This window comes from Sciurus carolinensis, chromosome 5 (assembly GCF_902686445.1).
Source record: "Sciurus carolinensis chromosome 5, mSciCar1.2, whole genome shotgun sequence".
Taxonomy (NCBI): domain Eukaryota; kingdom Metazoa; phylum Chordata; class Mammalia; order Rodentia; family Sciuridae; genus Sciurus; species Sciurus carolinensis.
This window is the reverse complement of record NC_062217.1, coordinates 68,495,163-68,520,717: the sequence shown is the minus strand read 5'-3', so window position 1 is coordinate 68,520,717 and position 25,555 is coordinate 68,495,163. Positions and strand designations below refer to the sequence as shown.

General features: G+C 34.6%; 1 long non-coding RNA gene across 1 annotated transcript in view; it reads right to left on the bottom strand.

Moving 5' to 3' along the window:
* Positions 1-1,480: 1,480 nt before the first annotated feature.
* Positions 1,481-25,555, bottom strand: part of LOC124985507 (uncharacterized) — a 90,799-nt gene continuing 66,724 nt past the window's right edge. Inside the window, exon 4 of the long non-coding RNA XR_007108872.1 lies at positions 1,481-2,850. This is a non-coding gene — a long non-coding RNA (uncharacterized LOC124985507). The remainder of the gene's footprint in view (positions 2,851-25,555) is intronic.

Sequence of the window (25,555 nt, the reverse complement as noted above, 5' to 3'; positions counted from 1 at the left end):
CTGAAAAACATATTTGCATACCAAATATGAGGCATCCACTTTCAGGCCTAATATAAGTTATTTGAAACTCAGTCAGATTCTGTCAACTTTGTACAGTTAAAATTTCATATATAAATTTCATATATAAAATTTCATATATATATATGAAATGCTTAAATGAAGCAGGCCAATCTCTCTAATTAAGACCTTAAAAGACTTAAAAGTACAAAAATGGCTATCCTAGGAACTTACTGAAATGTGCAAAGTTTTCTTCATAACATGTTGTTTAAATAAGCAGAATTTCTAGTGAACATCTAGGCAGTTGGCCATTTTAATTCATTTTTAACATCATAAACAGAAGACAGAGTAATAACAAATAGAGACTTTAACTTCACAGAAATATTTATTGGCTTGAAAATGTTGAATAGAATGAAGAACAATCCACTCACTTATATTCCCTAACACTGTTTAGCCAAATGAAATTCGTATACTCTATGTTTTATACTTATCTGGAATCTAATAACTTTAGAATATTGAAGAACTTAAACCTAAACCAAAGTTGTTAGTTATTATCATAGTTTACAAGAGCTGTTTCAAAAGTGAATGCCTAGAAGCTTTTCCAACCATCTGAGGTCATGTTCAGCTTCCATGCTCAACACTCCTTTGTCAGTTTCAGGAGGGGTTTTCATGTGCCCTAATTGGATATCTTATTTCAGAAGCTCTGGATGAACAATTCCTGTTTAATCATGAGAAAGGCCATTGGGGAAATAGGACTTCTGTTTACTGTTCTCCCTATGATCAAATGAGTCCTCCAACATTTATTTTTAAATCATCCAAAAATGCAATTCTAGAGATAAAGTCCCAAATGATATATTTTGATTAATAGAGGTATATTGTTGTTGTTTTGGTTTGGTTTGGTTTTTGTACTAGAGATTAAACACGGGGACACTTAACCACTGAATTACATCCCAACCTTTTATATTTTTTACTTTGAGACAGGGTTTTGCTAAGTGGCTTAGGGCCTTGCTTAGTTGCTGAGGCTGGCCTCAGACTTAGATCCTCTTGCTTCAACATCCAGCGCTGCTGGGATGACAGACATGTGTCACTATGCCCAGCTCAAATAGTAATTAAATGATGAAAATATACTCACACTGTGATGCACTGTGAATTATTATATTTTTATTCCTTTTATATAAATTTAAGTAAAAGCAACAAAATTGTGATTTCATTCTCATCTATTTTTTAATGAACTGCTAATCGATCCAAAATACACACACACACATATATCCCTATGCAATGATTTTTTGTTGAGAACATTTACTGTGGGTTCAATCATTTACCAAAATAATTTTGCAAGTATCTAGGTTTAGGAAAACTAAGGATAGAATGTATTCATTGACCATATATAATACTTATACTAAATTCTGTGTGAACTTACAAATATGAAATGTAACACTTTAAAAATCAGAATTTGAACATAGATTTATTATGGGATAAAATAACTGACACTAAAAACATCAAAATATTTAATAGTGAAAATTTTTAAATGGAGTTTGTTTGAGAAAAAAAAAGATAACATCTAATACAGCTATTACAAAATAGTAAGTACTTGAGACAAATTATTTGATTTGTTAAACATCCCTTGGTCATTCCATAAAATAAGTCAAAACATAGGTATGACATAAACTTTGCCTCACGGTAAGAATATTGTTAAGATATCTTCAAGGAGAAAAAAATAACAAAGTTCACTAAAAACCGATCTATGACAAAACAGTGCTAAGATATTTCCTAGTTCAAAATCATGATCCTACAAATAGACCCAAGAGGCTTTGAAGTACCTAGGCCAGATTCATCTTGGCCAGTAGCCTATTTTCCAGACTTTTCTCATCAGCCCACAACTCCACTTCTGAGTCTTGATTCTCGCTTAAGTTTGAAAATGCCAACCTCAGCAATTGCCAGGAACACTTAGTCTATATAAACTTACGTTTAGAATGAGCAGGAACTTTCTGTACAGTCAACCTACACTGTTCCCCATTCTTTTTGACCTCCAGAAAAAAACTAAGCAACGAAATTTAACCAAAGGCAGATCTTAAAAATCTTCAGTTGTGTCATTCATTAAGTCATTCCTCACTTAATAACTGGACATGTTCTGACAAATGTGACCTTAAGCAATTTTTTCATAAAGGCTACAATGTCAGTAGGTGATATAATAGTATGGGACCACCATCTATGCACTCCGCTATTAACCAAAATGTCATTATGCAGTGTGTGACTATATTGAAAGTGAGATACATTTAAACTGTCTCCTAATAAAGATCCTACATCTGCTACTGCACACTGGGGCAAAAGCAGCTAGCTTCATTGAGTGATAGAATAGACGAAATAAAATTACAATCACATGCTAAAATAATTTACCTACTTTTGTCAGTTAATCTTGATACTGGAAAACGCAGGAGAAACTTCCTGCAAATACCCAGGGCCCGTACAGTACTGGCTCTTCACCTCCACTGGGTCCCTGGAGAGTCCTTCATGCATCTCCTCTTCCCTGATCTTTGGAGGAAACTACCTTCTAATGACAGTACCAGGAACATGATCTCAAAAAGCCTTGAGCTGTGTTCTCTCCATCTTTGTCTCACTTTTACAGTCTTCCTTCTCCTCCTTTCTGCCTGTGATCCATGAAGTCTGTGCCCCAGCTCCTCTGTTCTGCCTCCTTCCAGAAAACCTTTTTTCCATCTGACTTCCTGAGGACATTTCCCCTTGTGTTCATTCCACAGATCCAGGCCGGGTTTCTTGGTCCTTTTCCAGACATTCACTGGTCTGTAAATATCACCCACTCATTCCACTTGAGGGTTTTCAAAAGATTGTTTCTTACTATTAAGAAAAAAAAAAATGAAGCAAAATAAAATAAAATTTGTATAGCACACAGGAGAACTAAAAGAAAATACTAGAAATGTCAGTCATTATTCTGGTGATTTTTTTCCTCCTTCCCTATGTTCTTTACATTTTCTATTAGTGGATGTGTCTTGTTTTCATAACAAAATGCTACCATTATTTAATAATACAAAGTATTTCCTTAAAAGCCTCTTTTTTTAAAATATAAGAGTGATGTTTTAAAAATAGAAAAACCAAGCAGATGATCACATAATAAGACAATATTGGACTGGGGATATAACTCAGTGTAGAGTGCTTGCCTAGAGAGAGTGACTTCTGTCTAATGCTGCATACATAAGCCAAAGTCATCCTAATCTGAAAACCTTCACTAATGAATGACACTATTCCCTGGATATGTCTAGTGTCTGGTGATATCTTTGATCATAAGTCTCTCATTGATTTGAGATGTCTGATAATGCCATGCAAATCACTTGCAAAGGGAAATTAAAATGGTAAGATTTCTTGAAATATACACAAAGACTTTAGAAAATTAATGTTTAGGAAAGTTAGATTGATCAACAGTTTAAAGAAGACACAGAACAATAAGAAAGTTGTAAGAATGATGACATTTATAACAATAGATCCTCAGGACAAATGACTTTATGGTTATCCTGTTAAACATGTAATGAAGAAGATAATGTTTTATCAGATCCATTTTTTTGAAAAGTTATACCATTCAAAATTAATCCTTGATCCATTTTAGTCATATTAAGATCTAGCATGTAGACAGAATTATAAGACATTATATAACATTTCATTTTTTAAAGACGATATCACAATAAAATCTTTTTTTTCCCTCTTGACTATCATGACATTTTGGTCTACTTTAAGTGTTCCATTCTTTAAGAGATATCATGTCTTTCATATTTTACAAAAACATGACATATTATTCATAACATAAGCCTTAACAATAAGTACCTCCTTTGAGGAAGAGATTATTTGCTAAAAGTTCAGAATTGCATGTGGAGAAATTTTACAATCAGAATCACCTACCAGAACCTTCTCCTCAACCCTCTCCTGTTCTTGTACAGACATAATGAACTCAAGAGGTTTTATAAAAGCAAATCCATTAAAATACCTGGAACAATGTCTATTGGAGCTACAAATAGAAGCTAAAATGTGAGAAAGGAAATAAGAATGAAAGTGAGGTTCAAAGTGAAGAGGAATGACAGGGAAAAATAAATATGTCAGAATTATAAGTTGCATAGACAATGAATTACATAGAGTACCACTGAAATTATCTTAGCAGTACCAGGAACTCTGTCTTTAAGTTAGAAATCAGTGACAGAGAAAACATGTATGACACTCTCCCTGCATGGAGCTCTCTTCTCTTCCTATCACATCACATGTATTTTTTTTTTCTTTCACGTCTTTACTCACTCTAATCTTTCTGCCTAGAAAGACCTCTGCCCTCCCACCTCTACTTACACAAAGTCAATGCCTTCTGCAAAATTCAACTTAAGCCTCACCTCCTCCATGACTTCCATGATCACTCATTTTGCAATGAGTTAGTTCTTTAATCATAAACTCAAATGATCTTTTGTGGCTAGTTGCATGTTGGGTTTGTTTGATTTCAACTGATTTGTAAACTCCTTACAGTCAGAGACAGGGTGTCTTTCAGTATAACCACATTGCTTTGCATATGGTCCAAAAGACAGTAATGGAATGTATTCCTGAATAAACAGACAGAATATATATAATCCAGAAGCTAGAACACTACAGTGTACTATTAGGTTAAAGAAGTAGATGAAGTAATCAATTGATCTATCCTAAGGCACGTTCTTCTTCATTGTAAACCAGATGTTAAATTGAGTTTAGGAAAGCCATTTCTGAAGTCTTTGTAGATGAATACTGAATATAAAAATTCTCTCCTTGGTTTTTCTTATTATTTTCACCTTTATCAATCATGAAGCAAACAAAAGAGAAGAAAAATTCCAGAAGTTGACTTTCTTCTACCCAATTTAGATACACATGATTGGTCAGCTTTGGTGATTGCAGGTTTATTGCTAAATAATCAGACTGCTGTCAAGGTAATTACCCAAGCTCAGGTTCTTCTCTTCTAGTCTCATTACAGGCCAAGTTTCATTTTAATGGAAATAATGTATTTAAATTGTAAGGGATTAAATAGAGTGGTTACCTAACTTTAATCTCTTATAAATTCTGAGAAAAGTCCATAAATCTTTTCTGAGACAAAACATATATCAAATGCCAACAAGCAAACCTTCAATAAAAATTATAGAACTTACTAAATATACTTATTTTCACCAACATTTCGTGAATGATTAAATAAAACAATGCAGAAACCCATTAAGAAAAACAAAGTGTATATTTGAATAGGACAGAAATAATAAATTAAAACCTTGACATTAAATGGATTTAGATATATTACCCAATTCCAGTAATGTTTTAGAATTAAAGGTAGGAAGAATTTAGTTAATAAATTTGACATTATCTTAGGCCCATTACCAAATGTGACAATCGCATGGTTGTGGTATATTCAAAAGTAAATTATTTCTTGGATAATGTAGTGTAATATGTCTTCTCTTAGTTCTGAACAGTCATGTTTTCCTTAAGCAATAAATTTATTCAAACTAAGGTCCTTTCTGCAGCTGTGTCAAACAAACCTAGAAATACTGTTCCCTCTTGTATATACCATTGAGAATCACCAAGGAAATGAATGGGCAAACATTTCAAGTCAATGTTCAATTTTCCTGTGACTTGGAGCCTCTGTGTATTTTGAATAAGATTTATTTTTACTTTAATATATTTTTGAGCAAGGCTAAATTTCGGTCTTAGTTAATCAAAAACAAAATATGATAATTTGACTGGTATATTAAAAAAAACTATACAGAGAGATGCCTATAATATTTTTAGAGCTAGCTAGAACATACTATAGATCGCCAGAATATGCTGCTGACAGTCTTTTGGTAGGAATTATTTTAAATACAATTTTTAGACATGTCAGTGTCCCACTAAACAATGCTTTCTAATTTTTCATCAATGGGAAAACCTTAAGAATAATTTCTTGAAACAAACCAGGATCATTTGTTTTCACTTTTAGCTTGTTTAAACTATATCTGATAATAATCAGTCACTCAAATTAGCAGTACAAAAGGAATTTTTAGATTTGCCTGAATAAAAATACTTTAAGTGATGCGTGCAATTACCTGTGTATGTATTCATTAAAGGTACTTTTGTTCACAAAAATCATTCTTGAAAGTCAATGTTGTGACTCTAAATCAGCAGTTTCTAGACTTTGATCTCATGATCCCATTACACACAATGATGAAATATTGAGAACTGGTTCCAAACATTAGGAAACACTCAGAATCAACAAAATTGAATGTGGGATCCTAGATCAGATCCTGAAACCAAAAATGGGCATTAAATGGGGTCTTCAGTTTGGTAATGGTATTAATTAAACCAACGTGTGTGTGTGTGTGTGTGTGTGTGTGTGTGTGTGTTCTTTTTAGATATACATGACAGTAGAGTGTATTTTGACAAATTTCTTAATTCACTTTAAAGCAATAACCATCTAATTATATATTAACACAAATAATATTTTATGAAAACAACTGCATTTTCTAAAGCAAAAACATTTAATTAGAATAGCATTAATTTACAGTTTTGCAAATCTAATATCTGGCTTAACAAAAGACAAGTGGACTGTCACATCTGTTTCTGTATTCAATTTGTATAGGAGTGAGGGTTTTTTGGTTGAAGAAAATGAAAAGCATCCAGCCTCACAGAGATATGTATTTTGAAAAGGAGGAATATTTTATTAGACTTTTCCCCATTACTGTGGATATTCTTTGAAATATATTCAACAAGTGATGATTTCTTAACTTTAATATGGAATCTAAAACCATAAAAGTACTCTGTTATATTAAAATATATTGACCTTACACATGTGATTTTTGTATGATCATTTATCAGTCATTTGAAAAAATTTTGTTCACCTAGTTATGCAGATTTATGTTAAAACTTCTAATTATAAAATAGAGAAAAAAAACTTGTCAACATCCTTACTCACCATAAAATCTCACCATAAAAATCTTTAAATATTGATGATATTTTAAATTTATGGTGGCAAGTACATACTTTAAAAATTCCAATAGCAGAGATAAAATAGAATAGTTAAAAATATAAAAATGAAACAAAAGAAAGCAGGTATAGAAAAAACAAAAATCAAACAGAACAAATAGCAAGTAAATTACAAATGCTAGCTATAAGTACAAACATTTCAAAATTTATTTCAAAAATAATCTGACCCTTTCCTATAAAAGGCAAATATTGGCAGGGCACATGAGTTTGTGCCTGTGATTCAGGTTCTAGGGAGACTGAATCGAGAGGATTACAAATTCCAAGTCAGCTAGACAATTTAGCAATATCCTGCCTCAAAATTAAAAAAATAAAAATAAAAATAAAAAGGACAGACAATGTAGTTCAGTGGTAAAGAGCCCCTGGGTTCAATCTCTAGTATGAAATAAATAACAAATAAATTTTTAAAAGATAACTATTGTCAAACCTTTTTTAATAGCAATAATTAACAGTTTTCTATCTATGAGACACAAACTTTCTACCTAAAGCACAGAACAATGCAATACATTCTGGTTAAGTGGCGTATGTCATATGTGTAATATATATGCTAATTAAGTGGCATTAAAGTGAATGTGAACAATACAGCATTAAAATTTTCCAAGGAAGTTGCAGCCTGTTTTAGAAAATAGGAAAGATTTTTGTCTGCAACTCAAAGATTAAGTAAAAATACATTTTAAAAAAATGTCAAAGGAGGCTAAATCAAGTAAAGAAAAGAGCAATCTAAATGATGGTCATAGACAGATCTGGTATTTTGGTTACTGGATAAAAAAAAAAATTAGCAAAGCAATAACATTCATTTCAAGTAAATGGAAGATTAAAGGAAGAATGAGAGAAACTTTAAAAGATATAGAGAAAGGGACAGATTTTAAGGGTATTTTGCCTTATAAGAAGTTAGAGTTTGACTCCGGCGGTGGGCCCCGCCCACACAGCCAGCTTCTCCAGGTTCTCGGAACGGAACTGGCCCGCTAGTGAGAGCCTGTCTGAACAGAGCAGGCTCCGAGTCCCGGAGCCGTTGCAGTGCAGTGTACTCCTGCAAAGAACCAGCGGAGAGCCTCGATCTGCAATCAGCCTCAGGGATAAGGGCAGGGCAGCCGGAGACCTCTTCAGGCGGCTCTGCCCACTCCGGCTGCGGGCTCTCTTCACGGGGCGATCCAAAATGGCGGCCTAGAGGGAGACTGCACCCCCGGTCGCTCCACAACCCAGGAGTTAAGAAGGGGAGGCATTGAGAGACTCGGACTGAAGTGGAGCCACGGGTGAGTCTGCCCACTGGGTAAAGCTCAGCCCGGGTGGCAGGCCCAGATAGAGGTGGCTTAGCAGAGCCGGGCAGGGCAGCTTGAGTCTTCCCAAGGTAGTCTTCCACACTCCGGCAGTGGGCTCTTCCCACACGGCCAGCTGCACGGTGCAGGCCCACAGTGAGAGCATTTCCGCACAGAGCCAGTTCCAAATCGTGGAACCAGTAGGGGGCTAGGGGCAGTATTCTTTGAATGAGCTGCTTTATCAGATTCCTCCAAGACAGCAGGCTACTGAAGGCTGGGAGGTGATACACTGGAAATCTACTGGGACACTATAAGCCAATAGTGGAAAACTGCAATATCTCAGGGTCCCACTGACAACTGACCATTATGAGAAAACAAGGGAAGAAAATGTCCCAAACAAACCTAGATACTACATCAATAAAACCCAATGACAGCACAGCAGAAGAAATGTCAGAAAGGGAGTTCAGAATGTACATAATTAAAACGATCAGGGAAGCTAATGAGGAGATGAAAGAGCAAATGCAGGCATTGAAGGAGGAGATGAAAGAGCAAATGCAGGCATTAAATGATCGCACCAATCAACAGTTAAAAGACCAAATACGGGAAGCAAGAGATCATTTCAATAAAGAGTTAGAGATACTGAAAAAAAACCAAACTGAAATCCTTGAAATGAAGGAAACAATAAACCAAGTTAAAAACTCCATAGAAAGCATAACCAATAGGATAGAACACCTGGAAGACAGAACCTCAGACATTGAAGACAAAATATTTAACCTTGAAAACAAAGTGGAACAAACAGAGAAGATGGTAAGAAATCATGAACAGAATCTCCAAGAACTATGGGATATCATGAAAAGGCCAAATTTGAGAATTATTGGGATTGAGGAAGGCTTAGAGAAACAAACCAAAGGAATGAACAATCTACTCAATGAAATAATAACAGAAAATTTCCCAAATCTGAAGAACGAAATGGAAAACCAAGTACAAGAGGCTTATAGAACTCCAAACATACAAAATTACAACAGACCCACACCAAGGCACATTATTATGAAAATACCTAACATACAAAATAAAGACAGAATTTTAAAGGCCGCGAGAGAAAAGAATCAAATTACATTCAGAGGGAAACCAATAAGAATATCAGCAGATTTTTCAATCCAGACCCTAAAAGCTAGAAGGGCCTGGAACAACATATACCAAGCCCTGAAAGAAAATGGATGCCAACCAAGAATCTTATACCCAGCAAAACTTACCTTCAAATTTGACGATGAAATAAGATCCTTCCATGATAAACAAAAGCTAAAGGAATTTACAAAAAGAAAGCCAGCATTACAGAACATTCTCAGCAAAATATTCCATGAGGAAGAGATGAAAAACAACGATGCAAATCAGCAACAGGAGGCGCTAGCCTAAAGGAATAGCCAAATAAAGGAGAAACCAAAGCATGTCAAAAACAAATATGAGTCAATTGACTGGGAATACAAATCATATCACAATAATAACCCTGAATGTTAATGGCCTGAATTCATCAATCAAAAGACACAGACTGGCAGATTGGATTAAAAAGAAAAATCCAACAATATGCTGCCTGCAAGAGACTCATCTCATAGAAAGAGACACCCATAGACTAAAGGTGAAAGGATGGGGACAAACATACCATGCACACGGACACAGCAAAAAAGCTGGAGTATCTATCCTCATCTCAGATAATGTGGACTTCAAACCAAAACTAGTCAGAAGGGATAAAGAAGGACATTACATGCTGCTTAAGGGAAGCATAAATCAGCAAGACATAACAATCATAAATATCTATGCCCCGAACATAGGCTCATCCACGTACGTCAAACAAATCCTTCTCAATTCCAGAAATCAAATAGACCACAACACAATAATACTAGGCGATTTTAACACACCTCTCTCACCACTGGATAGATCGTCCAAACAAAAATTGAATAAAGAAACTATAGATCTCAACAACACAATCAGCAATTTAGACTTAACGGACATATATAGAATATACCATCCAACACAGAATGAATACACTTTCTTCTCAGCAGCACATGGATCCTTCTCTAAAATAGACCATATTTTATGCCACAAAGCTACTGTTAGTAAATACAAGAAGATAGAGATACTACCTTGTACTCTATCAGATCATAATGGATTGAAATTAGAAATAAATGACAGAATAAAAAACAGAAACTTCTCCAATACCTGGAGACTAAATAATACACTATTATATGATGAATGGATAACAGAAGACATCAGGAGGGAAATAAAAAAATTCTTAGAAGTAAACGAGAACAAAGACACATCATATCAAAATCTCTGGGACACTATGAAAGCAGTACTTAGAGGAAGATTTATTTCATGGGGTGCATTCAAAAAAAGAAGTAGAAATCAACAAATAAACGAGTTAACACTACAGCTCAAAGCACTAGAAAAAGAAGAGCAGACCAATACCAAAAGTAGTAGAAGACAGGAAATAGTTAAAATCAGAGCCGAAATCAACGAAATCGAAACAAAAGAAACAATCGGAAAAATTAATAAAATAAATAGTTGGTTCTTTGAAAAAATAAATAAAATTGATAAACCCTTAGCCACACTAACAAAGAGAAAGAGGGAGAAATCTCAAATTACTAAAATTCGGAATGAACAAGGAAACATCACAACAGACACGAGTGAAATACAAAACATAATTAGAAGCTATTTCGAAAATATATACTCCAACAAAACAGAAAACCTTGAAGACATCAACAAATTTCTAGAGACATATGAACTACCTAAACTGAACGAGGAGGACATACACAACTTAAATAAACCAATTTCAAGCAATGAAATAGAAGAGGTCATCAAAAGCCTACCAACAAAGAAAAGTCCAGGACCAGATGGGTTCTCAGCCGAGTTCTACAAAACCTTTAAAGAAGAGCTCATTCCAATACTCCTCAAACTATTCCATGAAATAGAAGAGGAGGGAACCCTACCAAACTCGTTCTATGAAGCCAATATCACCCTGATACCTAAACCAGACAGAGACACATCAAGGAAAGAAAATTTCAGACCAATATCCTTAATGAACATCGATGCAAAAATTCTCAACAAAATTTTAGCAAATCGCATACAAATATATATTAAAAAGATAGTGCACCACGATCAAGTGGGTTTTATCCCAGGGATGCAAGGTTGGTTCAACATTCGGAAATCAATAAATGTCATTCACCATATCAACAGACTTAAAGTTAAGAATCACATGATTATTTCAATAGATGCAGAAAAAGCATTCGATAAAATACAGCATCCCTTCATGCTCAAAACACTAGAAAAAATTGGGGTAATGGGAACATTCCTAAACATTATAAAGGCCATCTACGCTAAGCCCATGGCCAATATCATTCTAAATGGTGAAAAACTGAAAGCGTTCCCCCTAAAAACTGGAACAAGGCAGGGATGCCCTCTTTCACCGCTTCTATTCAACATCGTCCTTGAGACTCTAGCCAGAGCAATCAGACAAACCAAAGAAATTAAAGGGATACGAATAGGAAAAGAAGAACTCAAACTATCCCTGTTCGCTGATGACATGATTATATATTTAGAGGAACCTGGAAATTCCACCAGAAAACTTTTAGAACTCATAAGTGAATTCAGTAAAGTAGCAGGTTACAAGATCAATGCTCATAAATCCAATGCATTTTTATACATAAGTGATGAATCTTCAGAAAGAGAAATTAGGAAAACTACCCCATTCACAATAGCATCGAAAAAAATAAAATACTTGGGAATCAATCTCACAAAAGAGGTGAAAGACCTCTACAATGAGAACTACAGAACACTAAAGAAAGAAATTCAAGAAAACCTTAGAAGATGGAAAGATCTCCCATGTTCCTGGATAGGCAGAATTAATATTGTCAAATGGCTATACTACCTAAAGTTCTATACAGATTCAATGCAATTCCAATTAAAATCCCAATGATGTACCTCGCAGAAATAGAGCAAGCAATTATGAAATTCATCTGGAAGAATAAAAAACCTAGAATAGCTAAAGCAATCCTCAGTAGCAAGAGCGAAGCAGGGGGTATTGCAATACCAGATCTTCAACTCTACTACAAAGCAATAGTAACAAAAACGGCATGGTATTGGTACCAAAATAGACAGGTAGATCAATGGTACAGAATAGAGGACATGGACACAAACCCAAATAAATACAATTTTCTCATACTAGACAAAGGTTCCAACAATATGCAATGGAGAAAAGATAGCCTCTTCAACAAATGGTGCTGGGAAAACTGGAAAACTATATGCAATAGAATGAAACTAAACCCCTATCTCTCACCCTACACAAAACTCAACTCAAAATGGATCAAGGACCTCGGAATCAGACCAGAGACCCTGCATCTTATAGAAGAAAAAGTAGGTCCAAATCTTCAACTTGTTGGCTCAGGATCAGATTTCCTTAACAGGACTCCCATAGCACAAGAAATAAAAGCAAGAATAAACAACTGGGATAGATTCAAACTAAAAAGCTTTCTCTCAGCAAAGGAAACTATCAGAAATGTGAAGAGAGAGCCTACAGAGTGGGAGAATATCTTTGCCAACCATACCTGAGATAGAGCGCTAATTTCCAGAATCTATAAAGAACTCAAAAAACTCTACACGAAGAATACAAATAATCCAATCAACAAATGGGCTAAGGAAATGAACAGACACTTCACAGAAGAAGATGTACAAGTAATCACTAGATATATGAAAAAATGTTCAACATCCCTAGTAATAAGGGAAATGCAAATCAAAACTACCCTAAGATTTCATCTCACCCCAATTAGAATGGCGATTATCAAGAATACAAGCAACAATAGGTGTTGGCGAGGATGTGGTGAAAAAGGAACACTCATACATTGCTGGTGGGGTTGCAAATTAGTGCAACCACTCTGGAAAGCAGTGTGGAGATTCCTCAGAAAGCTTGGAATGGAAACACCATTTGACCCAGCTATCCCACTCCTTGGCCTATACCCAAAGGACTTAAAATCAGCATACTACAGAGATACAGCCACATCAATGTTCATTGCTGCTCAATTCACCATAGCCAGATTGTGGAACCAACCTAGATGCCCTTCAGTTGATGAATGGATAAAGAAACTGTGGCATATTTATACAATGGAATATTACTCCGCAATGAAGAATGATAAAATTATGGCATTTGTAGGCAAATGGTCGAAATTGGAGAATATCATGCTAAGTGAGATAAGCCAATCTCAAAAAACTAAAGGACGAATGATCTCGCTGATAAGCGGATGAGGACATATAATGGGGGGTGGGACGGGCTAGCATTAGGTTTAGGGTTAGGTTTAGAGTTAGGCTAAGGAGAGCGGTAAGAATGAAGGAAAGAAGGACTGTGTAGAGGGAAAAGAGGGGTGGGAGGGGTGGGAGGGGTGGGAGGGGTGGGAGGGGTGGGGGGGAGGGGAAAAATATAATAAACATCATTACCCTATGTAAACGTAAAAAAAATAAAATAAAATAAAATAAAAAAAAAAAAGCATAAAAAAAAAAAAAAAAAAGAAGTTAGAGTTTGACCCTAGAGTTTGGTAGTTTAAACAAAGGAAATCAGCAAATTTCTCTTTAAAATAAAAAAAAGTATGATCAGGTTTGTAAGGGTCAAGTGCAAGGGACAACACTGCAACACTGGTTAGTTCAAAGGCAACTTAAAATAAAGCAATAATAGTAAAAGAAAGAACCATTGAAGTTCCTCTAGTTATTGCAGTCGCTAGTGAATGAATCTTTCTAACTTTCCCATATATAAGGAAAAATACATATAGGTTTTAACTATACATAACCCAGATTTTATTTTTTCTGTTGGGCAACTCAGTGTTTTTTGTTTTTTGTTTTTATACCAGTACCTTTAAAAAAGTATTTGATATGCTGATATCCACTGGCAAAATTTTCTTGTATCTATGGGTACAAGAAAAAAAAAATTAAAGACTGATTGAATGTAAAAGAAATGTATTTGGAAAAAGTGAAATCTTACTGCTTAAAATCTTTGTAAACTTTTTGGGGAGAGCCGCCACTTTTCAGAAATCACCAAAATGATGAACACAAAGGGAAAGGGGAGAGTTGTCTTCTATATGTTTTCTAGGTTTTTTAGAAAACATGGAGTTGCTCCTTTGACCACAAATGTGCAAAAGTTTTGAGAAAGATGACACAGTAGATCTCAAGGAAATGGAACCGTTAAAAAGGGGGTGCCCCACAAATGTTACCATGGCAAAACTAGAAGGATTTACAACGTTGGCATTGTTGTATGAAAATAAGGATAAGGCAAGATTCTTGTTAAGAGAATTAATGTGTACGTTGAGTATATTAAACACCCTAAATCTCAATAGTAGAGTGCTTACCTAGCCTGCATGAGGTAGGGTTTGATTCCCAGGACTGCCAAATTATTTTGAAAACTCTTTTAAACTTTCAAAAGCCAAGATAAGCTTCCTGAAACTTTTGAAAGAAAATTATCACAAAAGGAAGGAGGCCAAAGAGAAAGATCTCTTGGTTCAACTGAAGCCACAACCTGGTCAGAAAAAGCATCCTTGGTAAGAACCAGTGGAGGAATAGATGGCAGAGTAGAAGTGGGCTGCAGGACTCAGGAACTCTGCAGTTTGGAATCAAAGAGCAGTTGATCAGTAAAGTGGGTGACAGAGGGAATGCAGTGAGACAAAATATTACACTGTCAGAGACTTGGAGACTTGGGAATTTTAAGTCATTGGATAATAAAGCAGGAAAGAATTCAGTAGCCCTAAACCTGGCCCTGCAGCATCAGGACAGGCCTAGAGGGAGAAGTTAAAAAGGGAGAGAGAAAGAGAAGCAAAGCTGAGGAGCTCACTTCAGAAATACAGTAAAAGAGAAAGCCAGATTGATTTAAGCTAGGGCAAGAGCTACAAAGCAACCTGGTGTGTGAGGAATGCTCCGTTTTTTCAATTTGTTGATGGAGAACCATTGCAAGAAACTTTCTTCTGACCCTCTTGAGAACTCTTAAGGAACTGCCAGAGTTACCAAGTTGACACCAGAGGTAGGCAGGATGAAATCTGCGTGGAGAGGCACTGTGGCCTGAGTCTTGCACAGTTTTTGAAGCAGAAGTCTGAGTTAAACTGGAATTAAACTAAATATACTGCTTCCCAACCCAGTAAGAAGATGACTAGTGCAATCACTATGTCCATGTCCAGAGAAATTCAGAGGAAAAGTGAGAAGGTCTGGGCACTTACTATACCTCACAAAGTCTGTTGGGACCCACATCTGGAAAGTCCAGTAAGAAATCACTCCATCTCAAGTACCTCAACAAGGAGTTATTTTAGACTCCTTAATGTTCATTTTTTAATTTTCATTCTGTTAATTGTATAGGTTCACCCTTTATTTGATATTACAAATTATATCCATTTTTTAAATTTTTTCAGTGTTTCAATGTGATAATTGCATTCATTTTTTCTCTTTTTTCTTCATTCTGCTTTTGTCTTTCCCTTCATTCTTTCATCTTTTCATGCCATATCTAGTTTAATAGTAATTTTACTTTATTTAATACCTAATTTTTTTTGGCCTATTCTAGAGTATCACTCTCTTTTTTTTTCCACTTCTGTTCTTGTGGCGTTTTGTAGAAGATTTTCAATAAGTTTTTATGGTTCATTAGTACATGGTCTTCCCACAAGTGGTTAAAATTCTTTGTGATTATTATCTTTTCTCAAAGCAATGCTAAGGATTGATCATAGCATTATAATCATTTGGGGTGGGTGCTTTGACAGTGAGATATAATGCTAATCTGGGGTACCTAGTAAAGAGAAAGAAGATAATCAAAAAATGATTCTCACATACCAGTGGAAAAGCTCTCCATCCCAGCAGATACACAAATCTCAATACAGAAATGTAGGAAACATTAGAAAACAAGTTAATAGGATGCCTCCAAAAGTTCATAACACTACAATAATTGAAGTCATAGATTCTGAAGTGGAGGAAATGCTGAAGAATACAAAGTTGATTATTAAAATGATCAATGAATTTTTAAAAAGAGACCCAAGAAATGAACTAAGGAGAAAATAGAGGATATGAAAAAGCGTTCCAACAAAGAGATCAATATTCTGAAAAAGAACGAAATAGAAATCCTAGAAATAAAAAAAAAAACTTAAATATAAAGCTCGGTGGAGAGTATCACCTACAGAATAAATTCAAGCAGAAGAAAGACATTAGGGCTCAAATACAAGGTAAAGGAATTAGAAAACTCAAGAATAATAAAGAAAAAGTATGAAACTGTGAATAGAACATACAAGAATTTGGAATACTATTAAAAGACAAAAATTATAAGACTCATTGGTCTAGAAAAGGAAAGAGATACAGACTAATGGAATAGAAAACTTAGTTAAATGATAGCAGAAAACTTCTCTAATCTTGGGAATGAAATGAACATGCGGATACTGAAGGTGCTTAGAATTCCAAATAGACAGGACCAGAAAGAACCTCTCCATAACATATTATACTACACATTTTAAAATTTCAGAACAAAGAAAGAAATTTAAAAGCTGCAAGGGAGAAGTACCAAGTCACTTATAAAAAGTAAACCCATTAGAATAACAGAAGATTTCTCAGAAGAAACTCTAAAAGACTTTGAATAATGTATTTCAAGTTGTTAAAGAAAATAACTGCCAATCTAAATTACTATATCCAGTAAAGATATCCTTCAGAATAGAAGATGAAATAAAAACCTTCCAAGATAAGCATGAACCAAAGAAATTCTTGGCCACTAAACCAGCATTGTAGATGACACTCAAACAAATCCTACACACAGAAAAAAAGATAAAAATAAGCAAAAGAGAATGAGAAACAATAAATCACACTAAAAATAATCAAATAAGAATTAAGAATGATTCAAACATTAGATATAAAACAAAATGACAGAAAGTAACACACACCTTCAATAAGCTGAATGTAAATGATTTTAATTCTCCATTTAAAAGACAGACCGATAGATTAGATGTAAAAACAAGACCCAACTGTATACAGTCTCAATGAAACACACCTCACAAACATTCTCAAACTGAAAGTGAAAGGATGGAAATTAATATTACGTGCAAATGTAACCCAAAAGCAAGCAGGAGTAAACACTCTTATATCAGACAAAGCAAACTTAGCAAGAAGAGACAAAGACGGTCATCAGATATTGGTAAAGGGAACAATACAAGAATAAAATAAAATGATATTAAGTATATATGCCCTCATAAATTGGTGCATCCAATTTCCTAAAACAAACATTACTTGACATAAAGTGACTGACATGTCCTAGTACAATACTAGTGGGGAACTTCAATATGTCATTCTCACTGATAGGTCATCTAGACAGAGAAACCACAAAGGCACATCAGATTTCAAATAGACATAAAAGACATCTACAGAATATTTTATCTCATGACAACTGAATTCAGCTGCTCATAGAATTTTCTCCAAAATTAATCATGTATTAAAGCTATAAAACAAACTTCAACAAATATGAAAAAATTTTAAATGTCGGGAAACTTTCAGATCATGATGGAATGAATTTAGAAATCAACAGCAATAAAATTGAGTGTGACCTACAAGTTCATGGAGATTGCATAATACACTTCCGAATAATGAATGGGTCATTGAAGAAATCAGGAGGAAATGTCAAAATTCTCAGAATTAAATGAAAATGAAAATACAGTATGCCAGACTCTGGGATACAGCAAAGCCTGTACTAAAAGGGAAGTTTACATCTGTGAAGGCGTACATTAAAAAAATGAGATATCAAATAAGCAACCCAATGACACATCTCAAAGTCTTTAAGAAATAAGAACACAATGCCAACACTAGAAATAAGGAAATCAGTAATAAAGATCAAAACTAAAATTAATAATATAGAAATTTTTAAAACTTAATGAAGCAAAGAGTTGGGTTTTTTGAAAGACAAACAAGACTCATAAACTCTTAGCTAAACCAAAAGAAAGAGAAGATGCAAATGATTAGAGACAAAAATGAAAACATTATAATAACATAACAGAAATCCAGAGGATGTTTAGGGACTGTTTTGAAAATCTAAATTGCAATAAATTGGAAAATCTAGAAGAAATGGACAGTTGTCTAGATGCATATAACCTACCAAAACTGAACCAAGAGGACATATAAAAAACCTAAATAGACCAATAACAAGCAAGGCAATTGAAGCAATAATAAAAAGCCTCTCAACAAAGAAAAGTCCAGATACTGAGAGATTCACAGCTGAATTTACCAGATCTTTAAAGAATGAATGCCAATGATCCTCAAATTATTCCATGAAATAGAAACGGAGGAAACATTCCAAACTCATTCAATAAAGCCATTGTCACCCTAATATCAAAACATATTTTTGTATAATTAATATGAACCAATAAAAAATCCAATAGATAAAAGCAAAAGAAAAACTGGAAAGGCACCTGAGCTGAGGGGAACTACTCCCTATGAATTTATGGCATAATAGAGATTTAAAAAGTTACAGCTGGCACAGTAGCACAGACCTGTAATCCCAGCAATTCAGGAGGCTGAAGCAGGAGGATCAAAACCAAGTTCAAAATCAGCCTCAGAAATTCAGCAAGGTGCTTAACAACTCAGTGAGACCCTGTTTCTAAATAAAACACAAAAGGACTGGGGATGTGGCTAAGTGGTTGAGTGCCCCTGAGTTCAATCCCCAGCACCAACAAATAAAAAAATAAAAAGTCAAAGACCTCTGGACGATAAAAAAATATATATATATCTGTTTAAGTGATACTCAGTATTAATTTTTGTTTGGTTGATTTTGGTTTTATTCCCCTTAATTTAATATTTTAAATTATGTATGTAGATAGCACATTATTTTTATTCTAAGCTCAGTTGAAGGCACCAGTACTACAACTGCATTTCAGTATTCAAATAACTGACTTTTCTTGAAAAAAAAAAAAAAATGCTCAAGTTGACTTAACAAATTCTGTTTATTGAAGGTACCTTCTAAGCTTCATTTTCAGCTCAGATTTCAGAAACTGACTTAGTTAATTGGGACAATTAAGATTCACCAAGGGTATAATTGCCCCTTTCATTTTGCTTTGGGAAAAAAAAAGAGAGAGAGAGAGTGATTTATCTCAGAAAACAAGAGCCTAGGGGCCTATGAGAAAAGAAAATGAGAAAATTTTGGTTTAAGAGGAGCACCAGGAAAACTCTTTTGTCATCAGCTCAACCCAGGAGATAATAAAAAGTTGTCAGTGTCTCTCCAGGAGAACAGGAATTATAGAATGCCTAGAATCGGTTGTTTAAAAAATCCTACAACCTGCAATCTGCTTTAGCAACAAAAAATTCCAATAGCCTTTAATGTCAGCTGCTACCCTTACCCAATGCTTAAGGTAAACAAATACATACACACACTCACACAAACATATTCCAGAATGAATTGGAAAAATTTATGCTGATTGTGGTAGGATGACGATATTACCATTCAAATGAATAATGTCAAAAAAAAAGAAAGTTCTAGATTCCAGCCTACCTGGGAAACTTGGAGGAAATTTTAAGCCACTCTTAAGACTAGTTAACTGAGCATATATCATTTATGTATATTAATAGATTATATCACTATAATTGCAGAGATCCAATTTTGTAAATGTCACATTCAAATAAGATTGAGTCTTCGGCCATTGTGAATCTGATCTCTCTCTAATGGCTCAACTCTATGGATATATTTGAAAGCATGAACTTGAAATCCCTTACTCGTGATCCTTATATTTGAGCATACCATATTTTATTTATCATTTTAAAAAAATAGTTATATATTCACAAAAGGGTCAACCATAAGTCCCTGGAAATGATGAGGAATCATGGAACCATTCATCTGTACTTGCTGTGTCTATGTACCTGACACCAAAGTGCAAAATTTAGTTTGATTTTCCACTACACAATTTCACCCATCTGACCATCACATCTCCATATCATATTATTCTTCCCAGAAGGAATATTTTAATAAGAATAAAATATTATTTTTATCTTTCATTTTTCAAAACACTGGAATTCCTTCTAGACTTTCTTCTGGGATCAATTTCAATTTTATTTTAGAAGGCTATGAACCATAGATAGGTTAAATAACATTTGACTCTTGGTTTGTTAGAATATATTTAAATAATTTAAGAAACAAAAATAGCTATTTCCTATGACCTCTGCAAGTGTTCCATGCTAGTTATAACTTAGGAAAATGGCATAAGCATTTAGCTAAAGCTCACTGCCTTGGTCTGCTCAGGTCTGCCCTTGATCTGCACAGAAATATGGGAGACACCTTGTAACAAGGTATGAAAAATGATGTGAGAATGGAGGGAAAATTAGATATCTATCTATTAGCTATGATGAGTGAAGAAAGGAGAGTGTGAAATTGAAAAAGGCAACATTTCTGCGGTCCATTCCTCCTGCCAAGTCATCTATCCCAATGAAAGGAGACCTTCAAGTGAACTCTGAAGGCCTGTCGACAGTACTTGAGTCTCTCCATGAGAACTGCTCATCTCCTGAGAAGGCCATATTTAAATTCCCAAATCTTTATTCAGCAAATGTTTGATGCAGAAAATGAAAGCTTGCCATCAAACCTCGGTCAGTCTATCATAACTTTCCTATAATTTAAATATCATTTTGAGTTTAACAAGCACTATAAATGTGATAGATATCCCTATAGGCACATGGTACCACACCACAATTTCTTTTACAGATATTCCTTCCAAAGTTATTAATATAGAGCTACTAGACCGGTCAAGTTGATTCAACCTTTTCTCCTGCCATAAAGGAACACAAGGTTTCTTTGGTCATCCTATACTATAGAAAGTCCACAACAACAAAGAAGAATTATTTCAGTGTCATCAAAATCACAGCATTTGGGGCTGGGGCTGTAGCTCAGTGACAGAGGTCTTGCCTCTCATGTGTGAGGCTTATTAAAAAATAAATAAAATAAAGACATGCTATCCATCTACAGCTACAAAAAAGTTTTTTTAATCACAGCCCTTTTTAAAATGTATTTATTTATTTTTAAATTTTTTACAGACTGCATTTTGATTCATTGTACACAAATGGGGTACATCATTTCGTTTCTATGATTGGCACACGATGTAGATTCATACCATTCGTGTAATCATACATGTACATAGGGTAAGGATGTCTGTCTCATTCCACCATTTTTCATATTCCCCTCCCTCTCATTTCCTTCTACATAATCTAAAGTTCCCCCATTCTTCTCTCACTCCCCAACCCCCACCCCCATTATATATTATTCTCCACTTATCAGGGAAAACATTCAGCCTTTGGTTTTTTGGGATTGGCTTATTTCACTTAGCAGTGTGGAGAATCCTCAGAAAACTTGGAATGGACCCACCTTTTGACCCGGTTATCCCACTCCTCGGATTATACCCAAAAGACTTAAAATCAGCAAACTATAGTAACACAGCCACATCAATGTTTATAGCAGCTCAGTTCACAATAGCTAGATTATGGAACCAACCTAGATGCCCTTCAACAGATGAATGGATAAAGAAACTGTGGCATATATACACAATAGAATATTATTCAGCCATAAAGAAGAATAATATTATGGCATTTTCAAATAAATCACAGTTCTTATGCAAGTTTAAAATGTCAACCATTTATTAAAAGCAAACATGGAATAAGTTTGTCTTGAAATCTCAGCTAAGATGCGTGCATCACCAAAAATCAGCTTTCTAGTCCTCACTGTTAACACAACACAAATTCATTTGCAAAATATGTAGTTTGCATCTTGAACCCTGAGTAAGGACATCATTATCCTATGTACATATATGATTACACAAATGGTATGAATCTACGTCATGTACCAAAAGAGAAATGAAATGATGTACCCCATTCCTGTACAATAAATCAAAATGCAGTCTTTAAAAAATAAATAAATAAATAAATAAATAAATAATTTTTAAAAAGATGCAATGAAGTTGGAGAAGGTGGCAGTTATAAACTCAGAGAAGTCACAAAGGAAAAGGGCACAGTAAGAGTGGGATCGGCACAAGCCTATCTGTGATGATAGCACAATCATTGAACATGGAGCAGAAGACAGGAATCTTCAGGGTTTTGCCTACATTTTCTTAGCTCCATATGGATCCTTTCCTTCCCTAAAGTTATTAAGAAACCAAAAGTAGCCTAGAATTAAATTATTCCTTTAATATTTTTTGAAATTCCTGAAGTGGAGTTGTAGATTTAATACAATAGGCACTTAATTTCCTTTAAAGGCAAGATTTAGTGATAATTCTATTTTTGACAATTATTCAGATATTCACTAAGATCATCCCATCCAGGGTTTTAGAAAATCAACATCTTAATATTTGGGAGGAAATACATAACTTGGTGGAAACCTGTTCTGATTTTTAGTAGTTAGCCTTAAATTCCCTTTGGTTGTCAAATGTTTTGGAGACACTGGAAGAAACAGCCTTAGAATTCAAGAATACCTGGACATGGTGGTGCATACCTGTAATCCCAGAGGCTCAGGAGGTTGAAGCAGGAGAATCAAAGCTAGCCTCAGTAATTTAGTGAGATCCTGCCTCTAAATAAAGTTTTAGAAAGAGCTGGGGATTAAGCACCCCTGGGTTCAATCCCCAGTACCAGAAAATAAAAAGTCAAGTATATTGTGCATATTATCAAAACTCCAAAGTAAAAATATTGCCAAAGAGACTGGTTAGGCATGAAGCATGCAAGGATTATATTCTACTTTTCACCTTCTGAAGAATAAACTAGTTTGTGACAAATGCTGATTATTATAACTCAGGAAAGTGTAATCTCCAGTGATATATTGTCAGGTCCTACAAACTCACCTATTCCTATATCATTCTTCACTATTCTCATGTCTCTTCGAAGACATAGAAATCTCTAAAACATTCTCTGCATTTCTGTGATGAAAAAGTAAATTTATCTTGCCATGAAGGTACCTGCCTTCCTGCACTCACAGAAATTTCAGAAATCTTCCAAATGATGAATGACAATGTCATTTATACAAAATTAGGGATCTGGGAAGAACTAGAATTTTTTGTATTCAATTACTTATTAATTATGTTTGAAGAAGGGTAAATTTTTAAAAAACACTTTAGCAACTATAATTTCTGCACTTCAGGATTATATGATTTATTTTCAGTTGGAGTGGTTTACTAATTAGAGTGAGAGGGTGGTCACTTATAATGGCAATTATTCAATTATTTAAGTACATCCCACAGAAGGTAAGCACTCTAGGAGAAAGGGATCAATATTGCTGTTCATCTACTATGGCTGATGTACAGTGAAGTTGGTCATCTTCATTACTCTCACAAGAACCCATTTTACAGTACAGAAAACTGAGGCTCAGGAAGACTACATAGTTTCTTCCAGACCTACACCTGATAATTGGCAGTCAGTATTAAAACTTAGGTCTTCCTGACTCTGAAGCCTATGCTCCTTTTATTATAAAAGGCAGTCAAAATAAAAGGGGATTGGGAACATGGATTCTGAGAGAAATAATGTGGTGGAATTATTGAACAATCATTTTCAATTTTGAATTAGTAGAAAATACATTTTTTCTAACATTTTTTAATCAATTGAGGCTAGTTTAGACAAACAAGAATAATAATGTTCAAGAGATAAAGTATAATTTTGAGTTGTCAGTTCATTTCTGCTGAATCCAAATTTTTCACATGATTCTACAAACGTGTAAACATTAATTTAAATGTTCTATTTTTTAGCTGTGGAAAAATACTGGCTGTCTGTTGCTGAACCATTTTCCCCTTTCCTCTGGGGTACTTGACTGAACTACAATTTGAAGTCACCATTGGATTTAGATGTGGCCAAAGAACTGAATCCCTGCCAATGGAATGTGGGTGAACATGATTGCCTCATTTCCAGGAATGGTCCATAAATTCTCCCAGATGGCAACACCCAGGGTACCTTTGGAAGCCACATGTGGAAGATAAAGCATCTCTGAGACTGGATCCACAAATAGTTGTGTGGGTCAGAGTTCAAAGTGTCTGCCAACGCATCAGCTTCTTTTAAGCAAGAAGTAGACAACTACTGTATGAGCCAAAGTGACTGAACGAATGTTCCAGTAATCACAGAACAGTCCCAGTTTACACCTCTCACTTCAGCACATTTATTAAGAGTTCTCTGTCTCATTCCTGCAAGTACTCCAGTGTGAATAATAGATATAGCCTCTATTAGGCCACAGAGACTTACAAATTATGATAAATAACAATACTTTAAGACATTGAGTTTTATTCACTTTATACTGTTTATTGGTTTTAGCATATAATAGCTAAACAGGCTATTTTTATGTTAAAAATTTAAAAGGAAAGGAAAAACATATTCAATAAATGGTAGGGCATTTGATTTATTTTGTATATTTAAAGCTATGCACCCATTTTGCTAATGTCTATTTCAATATGCCCTTGAAAAACAATGAGCATACATAGGGATGGAAAGCAAACATATGTCCAGTTAATTCCCTGGCAAATATAAGCCTAGGTTTAATGCTCGGAATATAATAGTACTCAATTATTAAGTGTTTAGTGCTAAAGATACTGTTATTATTTTTCTACTATTTTTCTACTTTTTTCTCATTATTACTAATGAACTGAACTTCTGATAAAAAATACGAATGATACAATCGTTTTAAAAAGACATCTAGTAATATTATTTAATCAGTGTTCATATCTGGATACTGTCATTTCCTACTGTACATTATTGAAAGAGGAAATTTTCACATTCAATTTTCTTCAACTTATTCACTTTTGTTTAATTTTTCTTTGAAGGTAGTATGCAAGATAAAGATCCCTTCCCATAAAACAATGTTACCAAAGATCTAACATCAAATACTCTCCCTAGATAAGAACTGCATACTAAGAAGAATTCTCTCTAGCTTTGAGATTGCCTTTTGACCGAGCAAGATGACAAGGCAGTGAGATTATTAGTCTTGGTAGTGGTAATATTTCTGACTCACAGATGTATTTATCTCTGTACAGTCCCACCATGAGAGTGACTCTGAAATCACCAAACTAAACTAAAAGTCCCCACACACTGTAAATGATTTGAATGAAATAAGAGATGGAGGACAGGAAGTTAAGGGAGGAGGAGAGGAGGAGTACTTGGTGTCTTTATTATATTTAGTTTCTTATGGAAATGGTTTGCGTGTCCCAGTCTAAATTCCCACTGTCACATACCAAAACCTTTTCACATAATGCTTCCTGGTAATGTATAATAGGTGTGTGCGCATGTGTGTGTGATTGGCGTGAAACAGT